Source organism: Mandrillus leucophaeus, unplaced genomic scaffold (genome assembly GCF_000951045.1).
Source record: "Mandrillus leucophaeus isolate KB7577 unplaced genomic scaffold, Mleu.le_1.0 Scaffold12, whole genome shotgun sequence".
Classification (NCBI taxonomy): Eukaryota; Metazoa; Chordata; class Mammalia; order Primates; family Cercopithecidae; genus Mandrillus; species Mandrillus leucophaeus.
This window is the reverse complement of record NW_012100320.1, coordinates 5,955,840-5,962,198: the sequence shown is the minus strand read 5'-3', so window position 1 is coordinate 5,962,198 and position 6,359 is coordinate 5,955,840. Positions and strand designations below refer to the sequence as shown.

Sequence of the window (6,359 nt, the reverse complement as noted above, 5' to 3'; positions counted from 1 at the left end):
CTCATGAATTTGGTCTGTACTCCTATAGTAGAATAAATATTTGTTTGCTTGTTTTATCCATAAAATAGATTTTTATTATCAAAATATAAATTAAAATTAAGTGAATCTTAACATAATTTTTATGCTTGCCTTAAATAAAAAGATTTATTTGCTGACAAGAAAATTTTAACAACCTCAAACCTTTGAACTAGATTCTTGAAAATAAAGACGCCTCAGATTTATCAAAATAACTATGACAAACTCTACTATCGTTTTTTATTTTATTCTTCGGATCCTGTGTAGAGCCTGAATGACTTAAACTTATCCAACTTCTTAAACTGGGTTTGGTTAACTGAGCTATATGATAGAAAAGGCTGTTAAAGTCGGAGCTGATGAAAGCAGACACAGCAACAAAGGTGATCACTGCTGTCTGTTATTGAAGGAAACAGTAAAGGACACAGAAACTGATTACCTGTATACATGATATTGAATAGAGAAAATATTACATTATATTAGTTAGGCAGAAATGTAATATATTTTGGAAATGTATTAAGTGTAATATGTTTCTGTAAAAAATGATTGAGATTTATAAAAATTTCCCCAATGCTTTGGGGCTCTGGTAGTTACATAGTCCAGTGTTGTATGCTGGCTCTGTCATTTACTAATTGGATGACTAATTGAATGATAATAGTGCCTACTGCACAGAAATCCTGTGAACACTAAGTGAGATAATCCACTTAAGACATTAGGAACAGAGCCCGGCAAAGAGTAAGCACTCAGTACATGTTAGCTGCAAGTAGCAGTAGCAGCAGCAGTGGCAGCCGTAGTAACACTATTTGTGAGCAGTAGTAGTAGTATTTGAAAAACCGACCCATGTGGAAGCATTCATAACCTGGAACGTGCAGAGAGCACAAACTCTGGAGCTTCACTCTGTCAGCTGGATCCTTTGCACCCTTTTGCCAACTGAGTGGGCCTGGGGACAACTGCAGCACATAGGTTCTGCCTGCTATGAGGGTTCATTGGGTATGAAAGATGCTTAGTGTCATGCATGCAGGACATGCTCAGTCAACATTAGCAGTTACAAATATTCCAGATAAATAATGCCTTAGTGTTTGTAAACACATCCTGTTTTTAACCTGCAGAATCAAGCTCACACTTTTCTCACAGTAAGACGTCAAAGGAAGCAAGACGAAGGATCTAATTGCACTGATTAGTTTACTAAGGAGCAATCTGTCTAGGTACAGAGGGACTGTATATAATCATTGATGTAAATACAGCTCTATCTAGGCACAGCTCTGCAGGAATAAAATGTGACCCCAAAGGCGGGCTCTTTTTCCTTGAAAGCAGATGGCTAAGATCCCCGTGAAATTCTTACTGATAAGAAGATCACCAAGAAAGGGAGGCCTAGAAGATGCCCTTAATAATGGACCAATGAGTCATGATAACAAGTACTTTTCCAAAACACTTTCACACACATTAACGCATCTGATCCTTGCAGCAACCCTATGTTAAGGGAGGTATTGTCCTCATTTGTCAGAGGAGGAAAGTGAAGAGCAGAGAAGTAAAGTGACTTGCTCAAAGGAGAATCCAGTGCATTCCTACTTCAAGTTCAGGACTTTTATTACCCATGCATGACCTTCTGGAATGTTCCTTGCTGGCATGTACTTGCCATATTGTGGGGGCTACTTCGTTTTTCCAATATTTTTGTTACCTTAGTTGTTAGGATTAGCTTAACTCTAAATCCCATCTGTACTACAGCATACACGCAATATGCTGCATGTGTGTGTGCATCCTATATGCGTGCACACATACAAGCACGTGCTGGGGAACAACTGCATTTACTTTTCACATTTTATTTCTTTTTAAGTGTACTTTTAAAAGATGAAAATCTGTGATTGAGGTTGAAGATTGATGTGATTCAGCCAAATTTTAAGGATGCTAAGTCATTTGGACTGAAGCCTGAGAAGTAATTCAGTCCCAAAAGAAGGCAAAAAAGGGTTTTCACTTTAAATGAACCATGTTTTTTTAAAATTTTTTTCTCTGAAACCATGATCTAATTTCTTTTATAAAAGAAGAAGCGATATTTATTTCCAGAGTCCAGAGGCAGCAGACACGCCCTCTTAGCAGGGACTTTTACCGGGCTGGTCAGGGAGGGGGAGGTGGGATGGGACACCCAACACTTTTTCCATTTCTTCAGAGGGAAACTCAGATGTCCAAACAAATTTTAACAAACGCATTAAGAGGTTTATTTGGGTAAATGGCCCGTAGTGGCTTTTGCCCCGGAAAGGAAAAAGGAACAAGCGGGTAGATGATTTCTAGCAGGCAGGAAGTCCTGTGCGGTGTCACCATGAGCACCTCCAGCTGTACTAGTGCCATTGGAATAATAAATTTGATATGGTGGTGAAAAAAAAAAAAAAAAAAAAAGAAGCATGAACTTTTGTTGCCATCTCCAGCTGTCAAGCAGTCGCCCATACTTTTGCCCTGCAGCAAAAGGAAGGGACATCAGGTGACAGACCCTAAATTAAAACTAGTCACACAAATTACAGACCTTCCTATCATGATGTCCTCTTGGCCTTCTGCTTTTCCCCTACAATGAAGAACGAGACACAGTTTAAATCAAAACGACTCTCATGGGCAATTTTACAAAACAAATAGAAGGCTCAGGGCCTCACTCCTTTCCCCACTTTCCCTGCTGGGTCAGCCTGTTCTCTCTTTCCACGCAGGCAGGAGCTAATAATTAGAAAGACCTTTCCCACACTGACAACAATACTCTGTTTGCCAAGCCCCGTTTGCTTTGAAGAGTTTGACTAAGCAAATATTTACAAAAACAACTATAATCAGAAGCCAAGCCCCACTTCTAGGGGACACTAGTGTGGCACCACACTGCTTTGTGGTGGAGTCTGATCAAAGGTCTGTACTGGCTCTATCACGAGGCGTGGCACACTGAAGTCCTTCTTCTTCCTTTTAACTTCCATGCCCAGGACACTTGCCACAAAGTATATGAAAAATTACATTTACCATTGAAGAGTCAGTTTAGAAATGCTGTACCAATCTCGGGCCACAGGAAAAAGTCATTAAATATTACTGTTTCCAGCAGTCGGGGAGAGCTTTGTGAAGTCAATAGAGGAAATTAAAGCCAGGGTTCATTAGCATTCAGAAAATATGTCATTATTTAAAACTATTTTTTCGAGGTAAACCATTTACTGGCTACAACCTAGTCATAATATTTGTATTACCTGTAGATCTGTTATCTATAAAACTGTGGGACCTGAGCACTCCAACAGGGTGAGAATCAAAACAGGTGCCTCCGCCTGTTCCTATTATGCACATTAGCCCATGGCCTTCTCACAGCCTGTTAAACAGCTGAATTTGAAACAATAATGGTGCAGGCCAAACACTCGCCTGAAGGCCTGTCTGTCTTGGGATTTGGCCATTTACATTGATTTTCTTTACTCACATTTTTCATGAAACACAAATATTTGCCATGGCAACTGGGGTGTCACATGACATGCTGCTACATAAATAGCCTGGAAATCTCTTAAGGGGACACAGCCCACCAGTGCTGAAAATACAGTGAAACCTCTTGATGATTTCAGTATTGAAAGATGAAAGTCTGGGAAGAGCAGGTAGCAGTCTAGGATTAATTTCTCTTGTGCCACTCTTCAATTTCTCCTTTTTTCTTATGAGAGCAGCTGAAAACATGACCACTTTCCACATAAGGTAAGCCAGAAAAAGACAGCGCCAGCTGTCTCCTTTCTGTGGTGAAAAGTTTCAAAAATCACAAGTCTATCTGCAGCCCATAAACATAAGAAAGCAAGGTACAAAAGTCCAGCACATTGAAACTGGGGGACTCTCCATAAGAATGAATTAGATTGTACTGTGAGGAGTTAATGTTAAAGAATACAGAATTTGGCCCAGTGTGGTGGCTCATGCCCACAAACCCAGCATTTTGGGAGGCCAAGGCAGGTGGACCACTTGAGGCCAGGAGTTCGAGACTAGCCTGGCCAACATAGAGAAACCCTGTCTTCACTAAAAATACAAAAAATTAGCCGGGAGTGGTGGTACATGCCTGTAATCCCAGCTACTAGGGGTGCTGAGGCATGAGAATCGCTTGAATCTGGAAGCCAGAGGTTGCAGTGAGCTGAGATTGCGCCAGCCTGGGTGACAGAGCAAGACTCCATCTCAAAAAAAAAAAAGAAAAAGAAAAAGAAAAGGAAGTGCCACATGATGATTAAAAAAACAAACAAACAAACAAAAAAAAGGCCAGGCGTGGTGGCTCATGCCTATAATCCCAGCACTTTGGGAGGCCGAGGCAGATGGGTGACTTGAGGTCAGGAGTTTGAGACCAGCCTGGCCAAAATGGTGAAACCCCCCGTCTCCACTAAAAATATAAAAATTTGCCGGGCATGATGGTAGGCACCTGTAATCCCAGCTTCCTGGGAGTCTGAGACATGAGAATCACTTGAACCCAGGAGGCAGAAGTTGCAGTGAGTCGACATTGTGCGACTGCACTCCAGCCTGGGCAACAGAGTGAGACTCTGTCTCGAAATAATAATAATAATAATAATAATGCAGAATTCTTTCCCCTGCTTCATTAAGGTATTCTATATTTGAAGATCTTGCCTTTTTAAACTGTATTTAAAGACAAATGAAATACAGTAGAACCTCACAATAAGACATCCTATACCACACAAATTTGGATACAAAGCAATAGCTACTGGACTCCTGACCAGTTAGTATCAGAAGTTGACCCAGTCATTTAGTTAATCTTGCAATGATGCAACATGATTGAATTTTTTAGACTCCACCAATAACATTATGCTAGAGTTGACTTGTACAATTCCCCTTTTGAAAGTCAAATGCATACCAGCAACAGCTGAAATAGCACTTATTTCTAGGTTGAAGGTACAACTCAATAACATATGTAAATCACCAAAAATCTCACCGAAAATGTTGTAAATAAGAACAATTTTCTTTCTGTAGTGAGGAATATGAATACCTTTGAACTGTGTTTCTTGGGAAAGAACTTCACCTCTGCTGGAGGTGGCGGTGGTTCCCGAGGTACAGTGAAAGTGGCTGTGGATGAAGACAGTACATGTTATCTTTTCCAGAAGAGGCTGAGTCACTGGTTGGATGCTATTGGGTTTGTACCTTGAAAGTCAAATGGCTCTGTCACCCACTGTGCACTCACTACCTTTCTTTCTGTATCATTCAGTGAAACAGCTACGATCACTGACTTCAAAAGTAAGCCAAGAGCATGGGAGGGCAACAGTTCTATTAGAATATAAGGTCAGCCCGCCTTATGCAAACTGCCTAGATAAAAGGGCAAATTTTAAAAGCAGGTACATTTCAAAAGCAGGCAAATTGGAGAGTAATATCTGTCTTATAGAATGCTTTGTTAGAAGATTTCTTTAAATAGCCAGATTCCCAGGTTCATGTAAAAGATGATTTAACATAGCTACATATGGACTATTCTATTGTGTAAAAAAAGAGATTCTAAAAAATTTAAATGACTGAGGGAAGTGACACAAGTGAAAAGCATCATAAAGATTATTTTTGAAATTAGTTAAGTCTATAAGCAGCAACTTTTAGAGAACACACCTAGTCCACGGTTGAGGAAGAATGGGCCCCCATGCTAGACTGCTAGACAATGGTGTCTCAATCACATCTCTCCTACTGCCTGGCAGCAAACCTGACTGCCCTTTACCAAAAGCCCACGTCTGACATTCTCAGGGGAGAAGAATCCTTATAATACTCTTCCCAAGAAAGAGAACAAATAATTTATTTAAATGGTTAATTGAATAAAAGAAGTGAAGTTTCTTTCAGCTCAATTCCTTCAGCTCAACCCCCTTTTCTGTCAGTTTTCTATAACAATCTTAGAAGGAATTGACAGATAGTGATCAAAAACAGCACAGTAGTAAAGGATATCAATACATAATTTAGAATCTCACTTTGAGGACTTGGTTCTCTTAGATTGCCTCAACTGAGCTGCAAGGAATATCTTCAGCTCTTTTTTAAAAAGTAGGAAAAATTGCAGAGCCTTTTCAGTGAAACTCACCTTCACAAAAGGGATTTATTTGTTGCATTTGATGAACTCATTTTTACACTCCTCTGGTTTCCCTGGCTTCCGGCAAGCTTCCCTGTGACTTGAAGTCCTCACTCTCCCCTGGCCAGTAGTGTATGAAGACCCCATTTTAAGGCTATAGTTTTTGCCTTCAGTTCTATGCTCTCCTTCCCTGGTGTCCACTTTGGAGTTTGCTCTCCCACTTCTGAAGGTAAGTCCACATCCTGTGTTCAGCCTGCTTTGACTCCACAGATTCACCAGTAAAATTTGTTATTCCTATTGTCTGCAGACTCAGTACAATTTTTGTTTAGCTTTC

At 40.2% G+C, this 6,359-nt stretch overlaps 1 protein-coding gene across 1 annotated transcript in view; it reads right to left on the bottom strand.

Annotated features, from left to right (window-relative positions):
- Window positions 1-5,051, bottom strand: part of IQCH (IQ motif containing H) — a 150,724-nt gene extending 145,673 nt beyond the window's left edge. The window contains exons 1-2 of the mRNA XM_011968588.1: window positions 4,979-5,051; window positions 2,528-2,566 (exon numbers count right to left, since the gene is read on the bottom strand). The gene's annotated coding sequence lies outside the window, so the exon portion shown is untranslated. The remainder of the gene's footprint in view (window positions 1-2,527; window positions 2,567-4,978) is intronic.
- Between the last annotated feature and the right edge of the window lie 1,308 nt (window positions 5,052-6,359).